Raw genomic sequence first — 17,194 nt, 5'->3', positions numbered from 1 at the left:
TACGAGGTTTTTGTTTTGTTTTGTTGTTTTATTTTTTTGTTTCTTTGTTTTTTTTTTTAAGAGTGTAAATGGTTTAGGAGTTGGCAGGGGTGAGTTACTCCATTTATAACAGTAACCACGAGGTGGGCCCCAGAGCCTGGGAAGAGTCTGACAGTGTTGACCGTGCCTGCTTTTTTCTGTGTCATTCCCTCAAATTCATTTTCATGATTGGCACCATGGTGCGCCACGACCCATTCCCTCTGTCCTGCTGTAAGTGGTTGTTGCAGAACAAGGCCTCTCTATCACTGATCGTGGCCCCAGGATAGAGCTCAACCCAAGGGTTGCCTGTGTTTTTTTGTAACCTTGAAATTATAACAATAGTTAACCTGTACTGAGGGTTTACCTTCTGTTCTGAAGTACGGTTCTGCTCAGTGCTTCACTCCCATTTTTTCTCTGCTCTTTACAACAGTCCTGTGAACGAGGTTCCTCTAGTGTCCTCCTTTTACGGAGAGAAAATATAGGCTCAGAGAGATCAAGCAACTTGCTGAAGGTCACACAGCTCATAAGTGCCAGGATTTAACTTTGCTTTCCCACTATGCAGGACTGCCTTATTCTGCCTCACCTTCATGTCTTTGTACACACTGTGCCCTTGTTCAAGCCTCCTTCCCTCCATGCTTCAGTGCCCAGCTCAACAACCAGCCCCTCTGTGGACACTCCAGACAGAAGTGAGTTCTTCCGTGGACTCCTATGTAGCTCAAAATCCTTACCATTCACCACTTTGTATTATGGTTCATTTTTGTGTCTCCGTTTCCCAGTTGGGCGGCACATTTTCAGAAGACGGTTCTTAGTGCACTTGACTTCCCATGCAGTGATTAGCATACATTCCCATATAGTACGTGTTCAACAAATCCTGGCTGTTGATGGTATTACTTTAAACTTGGGCCATTACCTATGAAGGCAGGAATGCATTTTGCTGAATTGATGTTGTGCAAAGCCATCTGAGCCTTTTACTAACATAATTCACTTCTTCCCCCTTATTTAATAGGTAATTTAGCTCTAAAACAAAGAAGGAATAATATCTAGCCATTTCCATGAAATGATTTATTGGAAACAAGAAAAATGGTTTAAACCAGCTCAAGTCAAACCTATAAATAACATTCAGTATCAACTATGTTGTCTGACTGGAAAAAACAGAATTCCCACTTTGAAACCCAATTTTGGGTTATTCCAAAACCAGGTCTCCCAAGGGCTCCCCATGCTGGGGGTTATGCCACTAGGCACAAACTCTTTTATGCCCCCCAGATTAGGGGTTGCCCCCCCTGCTAGTGGGCTCCCCTTCATATCTTGCCCTGAGTGCCACACATACTTCCTCTGCAGGACATGACTCACGGACATGATAACAGCAGCTTGTATTAAAAAAAAAAAATTATAGGAGCAACCTTTTTCAAACCTTCATCGTGCCTGGGATAGAATGAGTGAGTGAGAAATTGAGGCATTTTTATAGAGTTAAAACACAAATGAGAGACTCACCTAAGACATAATTAAAAACAAAACAAAACACCGCATTCTACAAATAATAGAGCCATGATTATTAGTCATCTAAACAGATACCATTTTAGCAAATTGACCATTAATAATTACAACCAGAGGGAGACCGTGCATTTATTTTCATTTCCTCCCTTGCTCCAGTTACAAGCAGACAAGAAGGGCTGCCAGAGCTCCCCTGTGCCCAGGACTGTCCCAGGGATTGTGACGAGTCCCCAGATGTCCCTGTGCAAGTGTCATGTGTCTTCCAAGAGAAGATGAATTCAAAACAATATCGGAATAAGTAGAGACAGATGTGGCTCAAATCTTTAGGAGCTTCAGATGAAAGGACCCTGAGGTCCTGTGTCTCCCATAAAAGAGTTGGAGATAATCCATTAAATCCCAGAAGGGCTGGATGGGAGCGTCGTCTTTGGCTTCGAGAGGAGGTGTTCACGGTGGGTTTCACTGAAGAATTGTTGCTACTTGAAAGTGGGATAAAGGAGTTGTAAACCTCTGTCGTTGGCTTTATTTTCCTTGGTCATAACGTGAGTCACTCAAACAAGATTCCCTTCTGGATATAAGACTCTGATTTCTTTCATTTCATTATAAGGCTCCTGGAAAAACTGCGGTATATAGAAAACACAGAGAAAGCACTTGTTATATACGTATATATTTGTTGGACAGAACTCATTAGCACGCAGTCAATGACAGAACGTGTCTCCAGGCCTTTGGCTGGTACATCTGGAACAGCATTGCTGCAGAGAACAATTCTCTGTGAAGATCCCAAGGCATCTCCCTGTATGACAGATGTGTTCATGGAAAGCTGCATGTTAACCACATGGCCACATCAAGTCCTTTAAAATACACTAAAGGGGTGTTTTAGAACAGCAAATTCTATGACAAACTCCTTTGTAGAGAGAATTCTACTTCACAGTACGTGACGATGTGTTCTCTGTTTTGGTTCATATGAGCATTCACAGCTTTACTCCAGGTATTTTTTCTGCTCGATGGACTGTGCTAGGAATGCTAAGGGCACATGGGGGAAATGCAGCAGGTCAGGGCTCATGGATGCAGTGAGTTTTGAGAAGGCCACGGGAGGGACTGGTGGAGGTGGTCATTTGTAGACACCAGAGCACGTCTGGGAGCAAGGAGGCTGCTTTGGGTTCATGCAGTGGGTATGGGGACCAGCAATAGAGCTGGAAGTATAAGAAGTGGGGGCAACTGGAGGAAGTCTTTGGTGCTAGTCCTTGGCACTGAAGTGTGATTCATCAGAAGTTGAGAGTCCTGGGGGCGTATTATGGTAAAAGTGGAGCTTGATGAACCAACACACATTTATTGAGTATCTGCTGAGCATCACCATCCCAGATGTTTACGCTTACTCCTTATAAAGAAGTATCGAAGAGGGGCGCCTGGGTGGCGCAGTCGGTTAAGCGGCCGACTTCAGCCAGGTCACGATCTCGCGGTCCGTGAGTTCGAGCCCCGCGTCAGGCTCTGGGCTGATGGCTCGGAGCCTGGAGCCTGTTTCCGATTCTGTGTCTCCCTCTCTCTCTGCCCCTCCCCCGTTCATGCTCTGTCTCTCTCTGTCCCAAAAATAAATAAAAACGTGGAAAAAAAAAATTAAAAAAAAAAAAAAAAAAAAAAGAAGTATCGAAGATACCATCTCAAGAACCTTAACATCTGGTTGGAGAGGTGAGATCTGACAGGTCAGCTAAGAACAGAGGACCCTGACTAACAAAAATGAATTCAATAGGTTAAATGTCAAGGACCTGGTTTTTTGTTCCCGGATTAAAATGACCAACTAAGAAAATCAGAATTGGCGATATCTAAGAATTTTAGTTGATTCTGATCTCAGAGGAGTCAGCAGTACGAAATGGTTGCCAGAAAGCAAACACAGTCTCAACTTCATGAATAAAGGCTTTGTGCCCAGTGCAGGAGGGCCAAGGGACCTTGGCCCTCTGCACAGCTCAGGCCATCTGGTGCATGGCACACAGTTCTGGGCATGACATTTTAGGAGGCACGTTAAAAGATGGCAGTCCCTGTTGAGGGATTTGGCCAGGAAAGTGAAGGGTCTGGAAGAGTCTGGATATCATGTTGAATGAGAATCCTTTCGACCTTCAACAAACATGGATTGGGGGTCTACTGGCACTGTTGGATGTGTTAGGGGTTCAGGTTGAAGCTTGCCATCCTTGAAGACGAAGTTTAGGTAGGAAGGAACAAAAGAGTGAAATTTAAAACCCATGAAGTGGGGGGCACCTGGGTGGCTCAGCTGGTTAAGCATCAGACTTTGGCTCAGGTCATGATCTCGGGATTTATTAGCTCGAGCCCCGTATTGGGCTCTGTGCTGACAACTCAGAGCCTGGAGCCTGCTTTGGATTCCGTGTCTCCCTCTCTTGGCCCCTCCCCTGCTCTCCTCTGTCTGTCTGTCTCTCTCTCAAAAATAAACAAACATTAAAAAAGTAATAAAAAATAAAATAAAAAAATAAAACCAATGAAGTGGAAGGAAAGTTCTCAAGGGTAAAATAAAGCCCACAGGGTGGACGGGAGCTAGAATGGAGCCCCAAATGAAAGAACATCTTGATAACAAATAGAGCAGATGAGTGCTTTAGCCTTCCCATCTATACAGCAGCCTTGTGGTGAGATTTAAGTTGAAATTAAATGAGTAGCACACGTGGGAGCGTTTTGTAACCGGAAAACATCCTTTTGAAGTGAGATTCTCTTGCTCACGTCGTGAGGTTGGTGTTCCTTGCAGAAGACCCTCGCCTTGGGGTGAATGGGCCAAGGTGAGCGACTCAGAAACCCTTCTCTACAGGTGCCAGCTGGTCTGTGAGGCAATTTCCCTTGGTCCAAGGCGAAACGAAACGAAACAAAACAACAGCAAAGTGAGAGGTGGAGGGGGAGTCGGGGGAGAAGGACGGCCACAGCCACGTAGTAAACTTTTCATGAATTCTGAGATTGTCTTTGAGGTGGTTTGCGTTTTTCTTTGCTATGAGAATGCTTTTTCTCATGATAGGATGGCATTAAGAGACTGTACTGTGTTTTCAAAACGTTGTTACTTGGCAAAATAATAAGTTGGCACTCTTTATGGGAAGACTGTGTGAGTCTGAAATTTTAAAACCGGGGAAACAGGGGCGCCTGGGTGGCGCAGTCGGTTAAGCGTCCGACTTCAGCCAGGTCACGATCTCGCGGTCCGTGAGTTCGAGCCCCGCGTCGGGCTCTGGGCTGATGGCTCAGAGCCTGGAGCCTGTTTCCGATTCTGTGTCTCCCTCTCTCTCTGCCCCTCCCCCGTTCATGCTCTGTCTCCCTCTGTCCCAAAAATAAATAAACGTTGAAAAAAAAAAAATTAAAAAAAAAAAAACAAAACCGGGGAAACATTGTCCAATTCTCTTTCTGACTCGAAGGCTGTCATTGATGTCCCGAATTGTAAATAAGTGGAAATCAGTGGTAGGCAGGGCAAATGCTGTGGGAACTCAGAAGGGAGAGTTGGCCACCTTCTTCCCAGGCAGCAGGGATGTTGTCTTGAAAAGGCAATCGCTGACTCAGGAGCTGGGCCCGGAGGGGTGTGCGTTCCTGGCGGGGGGAGGGGGTGGGTGGGCGCTCTGGGGGCTCCGAGGCCCGTGGCCTGGCTGCGGAGGAGCACGTATGCCTCCAGGACAGGCCTCTCGTGAATCCCGAGTCCCACTGCAGTGACCCAGCTTACTGAAATATCTGGGGTGCCGCTGGGGAAGCCGGCTGTGAGCGCATAGCACGGACACTTCATAGATGCCCTCTCTGTAGGCATCGGAGGCCTCCCATCACAAACCTCGGTGGATTTGCAGGTTCTCATCAGATGCGCCCTGGGGATCCTGGCTGCTGAAACCTTCAGACTGACTCCACTTAAACTTTGACAACCTGTGATACACAGGGCTCTTCTAGCTGTCCAGAAGAGCGACAGAAACCCACCGTGGGCGAACTTCGTCACAAGTACGGTTGCCCATGGCACAGGAGGAACAGGAACTTTGCTCTCAGGTCATGCTGGGTCGACCTCATGGAGGACCGCTTGGGTCGGGTGGCCATCTGTCCACCTGTGACCCTGACTGTAATTCTGATGGAGGAGGTGATATTGGCTGTCCTTTCAGATTTGTGCTGTACATCTGGGTGGGAGATGAGGAGATAGTACATCCCCCAGATTGGAGGGGCGGTGCTCTTACCCAAACTGGGGAAGGGGGGTGGGCTGATCAGACATTGAAAGTCCGTGATAACACGCTCGGGGAAGTTCCCTGCCTGGGAGGCATTAATACAGTGGACTCCCTCCTGGTGGGGCCAGTAATTAAAGCAGGATTTTTTTTTTTTTTTCCCCATTAACAAGTTGAGAGAAACAACTCTGGCTTTTGCTGACACAAGCAGGTCAGAGGCAGGGCTGTGTCTCTGGGCACCACTCACAAAAACTCCATTTCCTGGGGCAGCTGTCCTGAGCTGGAAGCTGCTTTTCAGAAAACGAGCATTTAAATTATCCTTTTTTTTTTTTTTTCCCTCCTAGCAGCCATTCCGATTCCACAGTCTGGGCTGGGCCCTGGGGTGAGCATTTGTGCTCAGAACCCAGGGTCTCCGGTGGCTGGCGTGGACAGGTCTGCCGACCACACTTTGTAGGAAGCGTTTGTCACTCGGCACCTTTCTGGTTCCCGGCCTCACATCTTAGTCTTCCCTCCCAACTGTTAATATTTCGAAAACCAGTGGTTAAAGGTACAAAGGGAACTATTTCAGGGAATCTAGGAATAAATGCTTTTGCACAGTGAAGCACAATCCTTTGATGATGGAGCCCTGTTCTGTTCCCTCTCCGCTCTCTCCTGGGGAAGGGATGTTGTGGTTTGCCAAGACTCCGTGAAGGGCTTTTTTTTTTTTTTTTTTTTTTTGATTCAAGGCGCCCTGTTACTGCAGGAGCCTGTGATAACTCCAGCTATTAGTATTACTTTATTTTAAGTCTCAGTTTTAAAATAGCTGCAGGGCTGCACCTGGAATAAAAATGAATTAAAAAGAAAATCACTGTGTGGAATTTAAATAGCGCCTCAGGGATAGGCTTTTTCTTCTGGTGCCATCGCTTAGACCCACAAGTTGTTTTTTTTCTTCTTCTTCTTCAAAGCTTCCCTGAACGCCACTCCTAGGAGCAGACACAGGGATTTTGTCATCTTTTCTTCTTTGGGGTTTAAAAATACCATTTTGAAGGAATGCTTATCTGTCTTCTGTAGTCCTTTATCAGGCCCAGCATCCAGGGCTGACATGCGCTGATCAGGGCTCCAAATCCAGTAAGGCGTGGTCGCTGCCCTCAAGGAGCTTTTCTGTCTGACGTGGGGTCTCCCGTGGGTTGTACGTCCGTCCGGGGTGGGGGAGGAGGACAGACCCTCTGCCCGGGGAGCCACCCTGGAACTGCGTCTTCCACAAGGAGGTGGAGTTTGCCCAGGGTGGGAGGTGGGAGTGGTGGAGGAGGACATTTCTGGCAGAGGGAACAGCATGTGTGCAGAGGGAAGGGCATGGCATGGTGGAGAGGCAAGGGGCATGCGTGGAGGCCTGTAGGAGATGTGGCAGGGAGGGCTGGCAGGGCCAAAGCAAGAGGAGCCTTGTGTGCTATATGGAGGTGCCCGGATACAATTCTGTAGCTTGGCAAAAACCAAACCCAAGCCAACATCCATTAAATTTGGAGGGGCACGTGCTAGCGTGTGCCTCTTTGACCATTTTGCTAGTGAAGTAGACATTGTGTGGGAGGGTGTGTGGGGTTGACCCTGGAGACCAGGGGACCTTTTGGGGAGCTATGGCAACAGTCAGGTAAGCAGAGACAGAGGCTTGTCGAACTAGGTCAGGGCACCGGGGATGAAGAACTGACAGAAATAAGAGCTGTTTAGAAGGTACAACAGAGCAAGAGGCACTCTAGACTTGGACGCAGTGGCCAGGGGACCAGGAGGAAACCAGGAGCCAAGGGAGGAGGGAGTCTGAAGGCGGACAGGGTGGCTGCGCTTGTGAGCACAGCCTGATGTGTAGACTTGGAGAATCGCTGCACCGTACAGCTGAAACTGATGTCACGTTGCATGTCAGTGACACTCACAAAATAAAAGATGGAAATGGTCACAAGGCTTGAAGTGCCCTTGGATTTGGCAATTATTTATTTTTTTAAGTCTATTTGTTTATTTTGAGAGAGAGAGAGAGAGCAAGCAAGCAGGGGAGGAGCAGAGAGAGAGAGAGAGAGGAAGAGAGAGAATCCCAAATAGAGAATCCTGACTCGGGGCTCGAGCTCACGAACTGTGAGATCATGACTTGAGCCAAAATCAAGAGTCAGATGCTTAACAGACTGAGCCATCCAGGTGCCCCAGGCTTGACAATTATGAGGCCTTTGCAACCCTGGCTTTGGAAGAACAGTTGTAAAGCCTCAGTTGGGGGAGAGGGGAGGGATGGAGGGAGAGGAAGAGGTGGCAGCGGGTCAAGGCAGGAGGAGAGAAGCAAAGATGGAATCCAGCTGTGAAGAATAAATCCGAGATTAAGCCAACTGCTTACAATTGGTGGTGCTTTCTTTTCTTATCCCTTTTGTTCATTTTCTTATCATATTCCTGAGGGTGAAGGACAACTCTGAAGACGCGGTGCCTGATGAATCGGGGATGGAGGAGAATCATTGGGAGATCCGTTAATTATCACTCTATTTGCAATTCTGTTACAGAGTCCAAATGGTAGTTTACGACACCAATTGAAGCCTTATCGGGTAAGAGGTATTGACGTAGCATGACTCCCTGAAGAGGGATGTTAGCGAAATTCAAACATACTTGTGAATGTAAATTCAGACCCATATAGGACTGTAATCAAGGCACACGGCCTATTAAATAAATGAACACTTGAAAATGCAGCCATGGCAGATAATCTCAAAATGTTCTCATTGTTTGCTCTTCCTCCCCAACTGTATGGGGAGGAAAAAGAACGGGTAACAATGAAGAGCTCGGAGTAATCGGTATAATTTACTGAATGCTTAGATGTGCCAAACGCTGTGTGAAGTCTAGTTCACGAGCTGTCTCGTTTAAACCATCTTGTTTCATGCTTCCTACAATTGGGGAAGGGAGGGGACTCTTCCAACCCCCATGTTGGTATTGAGCGACATGGAGGCCGAGTGGTCACCCAGCTGGCTGAGTGGATGTCCTGCGTGCAGGCAGAACCAACCATGTGAGAAGAGCCAGGCTTGGATTTGGCTCTTTCCCTAATGCACAGGGCCTCAGCTTCTTTATCAGCAAAAGGCGGAGGTTGGTGCAAAATACCCCTAAAATGCTCTTGGGCTATACGGTCCAACCGGCTAATTCCACCTGTGGTTGCTTTTGCCCCTGACCCCGGGAATCCAGTTCATGTGCCGTAGCCCAAGGTGCGTGTGACCAATGGGAATGGAGATCATCGTACCAGCTTTACAAATTGGGGAAGCTGAAGGTGAATTTCAGAGCAGAAGTGGGTGCTTTTAGGGAGATGCTGGCCTGGCCGTATGCGATACACCAGAGAGAGATGGGAGTCCTCGTGGGAGACCCGGCCCTGGGTCTCTCTCTCCAAGATTTCCTACCGTCTCCTGCCAGGGGTACCATTTCCCCTGGATGGACTCTGAGCTGCTATTAATAGTGCATCTGGCTAGAAATCTTTTTCTTACCATTCACCTTTCAGTTTTCCATCTTTCACGTTTGTATGTCTTCCTGCAAAGACAAAAGTCTGGAATCTCCCATGTCTTTCCTGAGGTAGCCACAGCTTACATATTCTGCCCTTCCATTTCTTTCTTTTTTTTAAAGTATATTTATTTTGAGAGAGAGAGAGAGAGAGGGCAAGCATGGGGGAGGGGCAGAGAGAGAGGCTCTGCGCTGACAGCACAGGCTCACGTGGGGCTTGAACCCACGAACTGTGAGACCATGACCTGAGCCGAAGTCAAGAGTCAGACGCTCAACGGACTGAACCACCCAGGCGCCCCTATGACATTGCATTTCCTAGCACACAAGTTTTCTTTTACCAAATGTCACTGGGGCGAAGGTCTCCATGGCTCTTGTTGATGCATATTTTTTTACAAAAAGATTTCTTTCTGAGACCAGAATGATCTTGGCATTGGAAAATTTCTAGTGCTAGATCCTCTTTCTAACTGTGGAAGGGCTTATCTGGAATGCCCCAGAACGAACCCAAGTGTTTAGCTAAGGGAGACCTGACAACAGGATATGATTATGGACAGATGGCGGTTGTTGATCTGTTGAAGACAGAATAATGACTCAGCAAAGGAGCTGTTCTGTGGGGCCGGATCCGACTGCCTTCGGCTGAGTTATATAAGACAAGTGCAGCATAGCTGGGGCTGCGGTTTACTGAGGCTCTGTGTGCCAAGCACCGTGTGAAGTGCTTTTATACCACGGGTCTCGTTTAATCCTCGCTGCCCATAAAAACGCACAGGCTTAAGGTCCTACGGCTCGTCAAGTTCACCAATTGCTGGCGTGTGCTTTGGGAATTGAGCTTATCTCCAGAAGTTCGAGATGTTCAGTTTCCTCATCATGCTCTTTGGTAGATTTTCCCATGACTTTATTTGAACTCTCCTTAAATGTGCATTTTTAGTCCTCACTGCCTCTTGACATCGCCTGTTTCTTTGTCGTTGCTGGTACTTTCTTTCTAATTGCTCCGAATTTGTCTGCCTTAAGAATCGAGGGATGGTGCCTCAGTCTGGCGTTCTGGAATTTGGCTGATAAGTACATTGTTATCATATCATCATATTACACGACTTTTTGAAAACTTGGACATTGTCTCCTCCTAACATTTTTGTATTTGTTTTGCAGACTCCTTATTTCTTTAATTCATCCTTATGAAGGAGACGTTTCTTTTAATGACTTCAGCTGCCCTTCTCTGAACCTTTTCTGAATATATTATGTCTCAGCCAAAAATCGGAGGTGAAAGTGGTAATTATCATAGAATGCCATGGCCTTATTCCACAATACTTTAGAATGGAATAATATAAGGCATAATGTGGGGTCAGTGAGGTATGTTAGACAAAGCAGTGACCACCAAATATCACTCCACTCAAATGCAGTAAGAAGGATGAATCAGATGGAACATTGGCCATGAGGGCCTGGACTGATTTGTATTAACTCAAGGATGTGTCCAGGGTGACTGGAAACCATGTAATTAAAGGGGCTACATGAGTATATGTGGGGATTCAGTTGGGAGCCAAGCAGGTTAGGAATAGTTCAGAGAGTAGGGTCTAAGATCAAGCAAAAGAATGGATCACAACAGAGGTAAGGATTATGGGGCTCAGAGTTTTGGGGCACTGGCTGAGAGATAGAAGATCAGTTCTACCAGACTGGTCAAGTACATGGGAAACCTCTGTTTTTAGAGTTGGTATGAGAACTTAGAGGAGCTATCGGAAGGTAGTCACTGATGTGGATGGGTGGCCTTCATAAAATATTGTCTGAAGGTAGGGCCACAGGCTTACCAAGCCCCTTCCTATTTAGGGGCATTGGTTGTCTGCATGGGCCTGCCCAACCTCAGGGAGAATCGTGCTTGTCATTGGTCCCCATGAACGAGCAGAATGAGTCTTCCCAAGGCAGAGTCCTGGGCAGACCGGCATAGAGGATGTGTGACCCTCAGTTGCCATTCAGGAGGAGAATGGAAAGTTCTCCAGAGTTTATTGTGTTAGTATTCAGCTTGTCCTAGAAATAATCTGTATTGAATGTTGCTTAAAATAATCAGGCCGACATTTAAGGCTGAGAATACCTTTACAGCGTTGGGACTTTGTTTTAACAAAATTTACTCTAATTTGAATTACAAATAATCATAGAACATAGAGTTAGAGGGATTCTTGGAGGTAATATATTACATTTAACTGCAAGAAAGTCCTTGAAGTCTTTGCTTATTTCAATTACACGCTGTCTCCTTTATGAGGACTCTCGGGAGAAGTTACTTGTGGTGTGGGTCTAGTATTGGGATAATCATGGTTCTTTTCTTTCCCATTTTTTTTCACTTAATTTTCACAATAATTCTTTGAGGTAGGTAAAATTATTCTAGTTTTATAGCAGAACAAACAAAACCTCAAAATTGTTGAATAGATTTGGCCAAGCAAACTGCTGTTAAGGAAGGAAGTGGAATTTAAGCAAAGTCTGTCAAATTCCAGAATTCTCCTTGGAGTTCCTGACTGGAAGCTCTTAGGTCTTTAATGCAGGCACGGAAGCCTGTGGGGAGGCGTGGCTTCATCGCCTCAAATAACTGAACTCTTACCGCTTCTCTGACACTCAGCCTCATTGTCCTGGTCCGAGCTATGAGAGTATCTTTCTTTTTTTTTTAATGTTTTTTTAAAATTTATTTTGAGAGCGAGCAAGTGGAGGAGAGGTAGAGAGAGAGGGAGAGAGAAACCCAAGCAAGCTCTGCATTGTCAGTGCAGAGCTCAACTTGGGGGCTCCATCTGACCACCGGGGGAGATCATGACCTGAGCCGATATCAAGAGTCGTATGCTTAACTGACTGAGCCACCCAGACGCCCCTGGTGTCTTTTTTATCCCCTGTACAGTCTCCTACTGCCCCTCTCCAGGAGTGCAAGTCAATGCTAAAATGGTATTTATTGTGCTTCTTTGGATTGCTTTCTTCCTTCCCCACCCGTCTCTTCTTTCCTCCCTGTCTTCTTCCTGCTACTTCACTTCACACCATCGAGGAAATGGAACCATCTCAGGGTCCCCCTTCGTTGTTGCCTGCTAGAACACTTAGGGCCAACTTAGTGTCTGTCTGGAGCTGGTGAATAGAATTTAACAAGTGGGTAGGACTCTGTTCTGCACATTTTAATATCAGTCTTATTTGTGGCTCCGTTTTTATGCCTCTCCTATCCACTGTTTCTCCTGTTTCTTTGTCACGTATTTGTAACTGGTGGTGTCTCAGTAGATTTTTGGCGTCCCTATTATCAGCCCTCAGTGCTTCCTGGAATGAGACTGGGTGTGAGCAGATAAATAGCAGGCCAGTCGCCTCTTTCTCTCAAAATATGGGGATGATTTTAATCTAGCCCGATCTCTGAACCTGGTGGCTTTCACTATTTATTCTCCTAAGTATTCACAAGTCACCAGTATAATAACTAATTCCATTTGGGGGTCAGGGTGGGGGCTTTCAAGGGAGGGCTTCCTCTTCCCACCGATCGGGACCACATTTGCTTCTCTCCTTAACTGGCATCTTGAAAACTTCCCCAGACACAGACCCCTGAGCCACACCTTCAGTTCTGGGCCTGAACAGTTGAACTCATTTAAGGAACCCCATTGTTTCCATATTATCTTTCCACCTCCTGCCCTGCACTTACTTCTTTATGATGTTTACGTTACCTTCCTCACTCCCAAGATCATTATCCTAGGGAAAGGCAAACAGAATGTTCCTTTTTGCCATCTGTGGGCACTAAGTTATGTTTGCGAGCAGCAGATTCACTGTATCCGGCTTGTTTTACCCCCAAATGTAACTCAAAAACCCTTTAATTGGCACGTTTTGAGGCCCGGGCCCTGCTGTGGAGCACGGGCACCCCACAGGTATGGCACCCCCCCACCCCCATGTCTGTACCTGTCTGTGCAGTGTCCAGGCTCTGGTAGGTGGCCACTTGGTGCCCGTGTGGCCTTCCTCAGATGCCTCCCTCTCGTTTTCTTCTTGGGGATCTTTCGTGATGGTGCAACTGAAATTTCACCTTTCATAATCTTGCCCGCGCGAAGGGTTGGCTCTGCTGAACTCTTTTGCCGTGGAATCCCACCCGTTTTTCTCGCCATTGATGTCATCCACTCCTTCCTTCTAAAATCCAGCTGGCTACCCAGGACCAGACTGTGCACCACCCTTTTATTCCTGGTCTGCTAGGGCTTTCGTTTTGCTCACCAGCTCCTTCTCTTCTGCCCGCAAAGATAAGCAGAACTTCCTTGTCCAGAAAGAAAGAAAGATTTAAAATGAAAGAAAAGAGAAAAAGATAAGAAAGAAACCCTCTTTGATTTCCTATCCCCTCCAGTGACCGTCTTACTTCCTCCTTTCAAGTTTGCACAGACATTCCTTGACGGTCCTGCCTCTCCATCAGTGGCTTCCCATCTTTCCTTAGACCTTTGCAGACTGCTTCCTGGCCTCCCGGCGCCTTTGAAGCTATGAACTCCTGTGTGGTTCTTCTAAAGAGTTGCCTCCACGCAGGCAGTGGCATCGGGCACAACGTTAAAGGGCCGTCCCTGGTCACGTGCTGGCCAACTGGGTTCCGCAGCCCATTCCACCTTCCTGCATTCCTTGCCTTGTGTCCTGCTTCACCCCTTTTTCTGACCTGGTTACTCATCTCGCTGTTCTTCAACTTTTCCGCCCTCCCTTCCCCTTCCTCTCACCCCACGACTGACAGGTACTTGTCCCTCCGGGCCAACACCCCTGATACCTTCCGGTTCTGTTTGCACCCCTTTTCCAGTTGAGCTCAGTGCATCTACAACCCTGGAAAACCCATCTCCTGACTGGACCTGACCCCCAGGATCTGCCTTCCTGTGTACTGTCCCCTTCTTGTGCACACCATTCCCTTGCTCAAAAATCTTCAACTGCTTCTATTATATAAAGGACTAAGTCCAAGGTCTTCAGTCTTAAGCTCTGGTTACAGCTCACATCCATTTCCCAAGGCATGGGGGAGGGGAGCTACGGGATGAGGGCGCAAGCCCCAGCCACAGTGTCTACATGCCAGTCCTGGCCCTGCCGTGCTCTCCGAGAAGCCCAGTGGTCTTATGCAGGTTTGAGATGACTGTGGAGAAGCGGTCAGCCCAGTGCCCGGCACATAAGAGAGTGTCAGCCATCACTACCTCAGGGCCTTGAGGTGCCGTCCCAGGACTGAGGCGGTCTGGTTTGAGTTGTAAGGATGTACATCGGGACGCAGGGCTTCCGAGGGACCCCGACACAAGGAGAGAGCAGCCTGCCTCAGAAGAGATCGGGGCCGAGGCTGAGCAAGGCAGAGGTCTCATCTCACCTTTCTGTTTGTCTGCTTCGATCTCCTTCTGCAGACTGCCATCATGCCTCCCCCTGGCCCCTGTCAGGAGCCGATGGTCTCCCCGTAGCTCCGAAGTTTCTGTACCCATAGAGCAGGAAACCAACAGAGAACCAAGTTTTAACTTTCTGGGAGGAAGCATATGGTTGGTCCAGCTTTTGTCACATGTTCACCTCAGCCCAAACATCTGTGGTGTGATGGAGGGTGAACGGCACTTAGAACAAACATGGTGGCAGGAGCCTGCCCTGAGGGCATTGGCAGTTCTCTGGGAAGACAGCTGTGGCTTATGGAACGCCTAGAAGACATGTACTGTCTTCTCTCTTCAGTCTCCTTGCTTACTTTGTCCTTAGAGGAACGTTCCGCTGGGCCAGAGTCCATGCCAAGTGTGTTACAGTCCCAGTCTCATTCTCCAGCCACTGCAGGCTGGGGGTCGGGTCCAGTCAGGAGATGGGTTTTCCAGGGTTGTAGGTGCACTGAGCCTAACTGGGAAAGAGGTGAACACAGAACTGGAACGTATCAGGGGTGTTAGCCCGGAGGGACAAGAACCTGTCAGTCGTGGGGCTGGAGGAGGGGACGGGAAGGTGGAAAGTTGAAGAACAGCGAGATGAGTAACCAGGTCAGAAAAAGGGGTGAAGCAGGACCAAGGCAAGGAATGAGGAAGGTCGCCTGGGCTGGGGAACCCGGTCGGCCAGTGCACATTCCTCCTCCTCCTCCTCCCCCCCTTCTCCCCCTTCTCCCCCTTCTCCCCCTTCTCCCCCTTCTCCCCCTTCTCCCCCTTCTCCCCCTTCTCCTCCTTCTCCCCCTTCTCCCCCTTCTCCCCCTTCTCCTCCTTCTCCCCCTCTTCTCCTTCCTTCTCCTCCTTCTCCTCCTTCTCCTCCTCCTTCTCCTCCTTCTCCTCCTCCTCCTCCCCCCCTTCTCCCCCTTCTCCCCCTTCTCCCCCTTCTCCTCCTTCTCCCCCTTCTCCCCCTTCTCCTCCTTCTCCTCCTCCTCCTCGTCCTCCTCGTCCTTCTCCCCCTTCTCCCCCTCCCCCCCTCCTCCCCCCTCCCCCTCCTCCCCCTCCTCCTCCTCCTTTTCCTCCTCCTTTTCCTCCTCCTTCTCCTCCTCCTCCTCCTCCTCCTTCTCCTCCTTCTCTTCCAACTCCTCCCCCTCCCCCACCTCCCCTTCCCCTCCCTCTCCTCCACCTCCTCCCCCCCTTCCCCACCTCTTCCACCTCCTCCCCCCCTCCCCACCTCTTCCACCTCCTCCCCCCTCCCCCACCTCTTCCACCTCCTCCCCCTCCCCCACCTCCCCTTCCCCTTCCCTCTCCTCCACCTCCTCCCCCCTTCCCTCTCCTCCACCTCCTCCCCCTCCCCTTCCCTCTCTTCCACCTCCTCCACCTCCACCTCCTCCTCCTCCTTCTCCTCCTCCTCCTCCCTTCCTTCTCCTCCCCCCTCCTCCCCCCCTCCCCACCTCATCCTCCCTTCCTTCTCCTCCTCCCTTCCTTCTCCTCCTCCCTTCCTTCTCCTCCCCCCTCCTTCTCCTCCTCCCTTCCTTCTCCTCCTCCTCCTCCTCCTCCTCCTTCTCCTCCTTCTCCTCCTCCCCCTCCCTCTCCCCTCCTCCTCCCCCTCCTCCTCCTCCTCCTCTTCCTCCTCCTCCACCTTCTCCTCCTCCTCCTCCTTCTCCTTCTCTCTCTCTCTCTCTCTCACACACACACAATCAGTCTCTGACGCTCCTTATCTGATCCATCACCTTCCATAAGTGAGTTTAAGTCAGATTTCTATAGCAGACCTTTTCTGCTCACCTTGTCCAATGCCACGAGACCTTCCTCCTCAAACTTCTGCAACACTGGCCCTTTTGCCTCTTTTTGTCCCTGATAAAATGCCCTTGAATTTTATTTATCTTTCATGTAAAGAGAAACTTTTGGAAGGCAGGAGCCATACCTGCTTTCTCTTTGTAGATTCTGGCCGTGAGAGATAACCACGTCCACCCACGTGCAGTGTCCCCTTCCCAAGCTATTACAAATCCCGGGATGAGGCGGTCACTTGGGAGATCCCCGCCACTTACACATTGCCAGCTGGCTCTTTCTTGATGGTCAGAATTATGTCAAGAACAGCGGCTTCCCTAATTGCTTTCTCTACCTTTTGAGAGATAAAACTGTCAGCAGGACAAGGCAGGAATCTATTTGATGTTCTGCATGTAATAGAGTTGAGCTTTCAGGAGATATCAGGATTCTTCATACCGCTGCTATGGCTGGATTCTGAGAAAGGTTTGTCATCTATATTGGGAAAGCGTTATTTATCTCTGCAGCTGGAGGAGTATTCTGTATTCAGTTACCTAAACCAAAATGACTTCTGGTTGTTTCTCCTATTTTAGGAGACCCTCTGGGAAATATTTTTATGATCCTGAGGCCTTCTGACATCACCATGTGACAGATTTTCCTTTCTTATGAGAAGCAGCTGGAATTAACAGACGGTGCCTATTGTCTGTCATTCCTAAGTAGGTTAAACCAAAACGCTTGCCCCCTTTACTGGAAGAAAAACTGGGTGGTGCCATGAAGAATGAGAATCTATAATGGCTTCAAGGTTCCTTTTAAAACTCTGTGTAGAGTAATCATGCCAGCTTCCTTTCGTTGTTTCTACTAGAAAACACACAGAGAATTGTACTAGTGTCCAGAAAGTGACGTATCAAGGGCTCATGATTCCTGCCTCAATGGGAGGTGATAAAGGAGGTGAGAGCACCTTACCGTTTTTGT

At 48.4% G+C, this 17,194-nt stretch overlaps 1 protein-coding gene and 1 long non-coding RNA gene across 4 annotated transcripts in view; one reads left to right on the top strand and one right to left on the bottom strand.

The window, feature by feature from the left end:
* TMEM178B (transmembrane protein 178B) overlaps positions 1 to 17,194 on the top strand; it is a 366,535-nt gene that overhangs the window by 167,510 nt on the left and 181,831 nt on the right. The window lies entirely within an intron of this gene.
* Positions 1,624 to 13,363, bottom strand: LOC112866534 (uncharacterized). Its single transcript, XR_003224119.2, has 2 exons — positions 13,041 to 13,363; positions 1,624 to 2,126 (listed from the first exon to the last, which is right to left on the bottom strand). It is a non-coding gene; the product is annotated as an uncharacterized LOC112866534 (long non-coding RNA).

Source organism: Puma concolor, chromosome A2 (genome assembly GCF_028749965.1).
Source record: "Puma concolor isolate L17-30 chromosome A2, mPumCon1.1.hap2, whole genome shotgun sequence".
NCBI classification, from domain to species: domain Eukaryota; kingdom Metazoa; phylum Chordata; class Mammalia; order Carnivora; family Felidae; genus Puma; species Puma concolor.
This window is presented reverse-complemented; position numbering and strand designations above follow the sequence as displayed.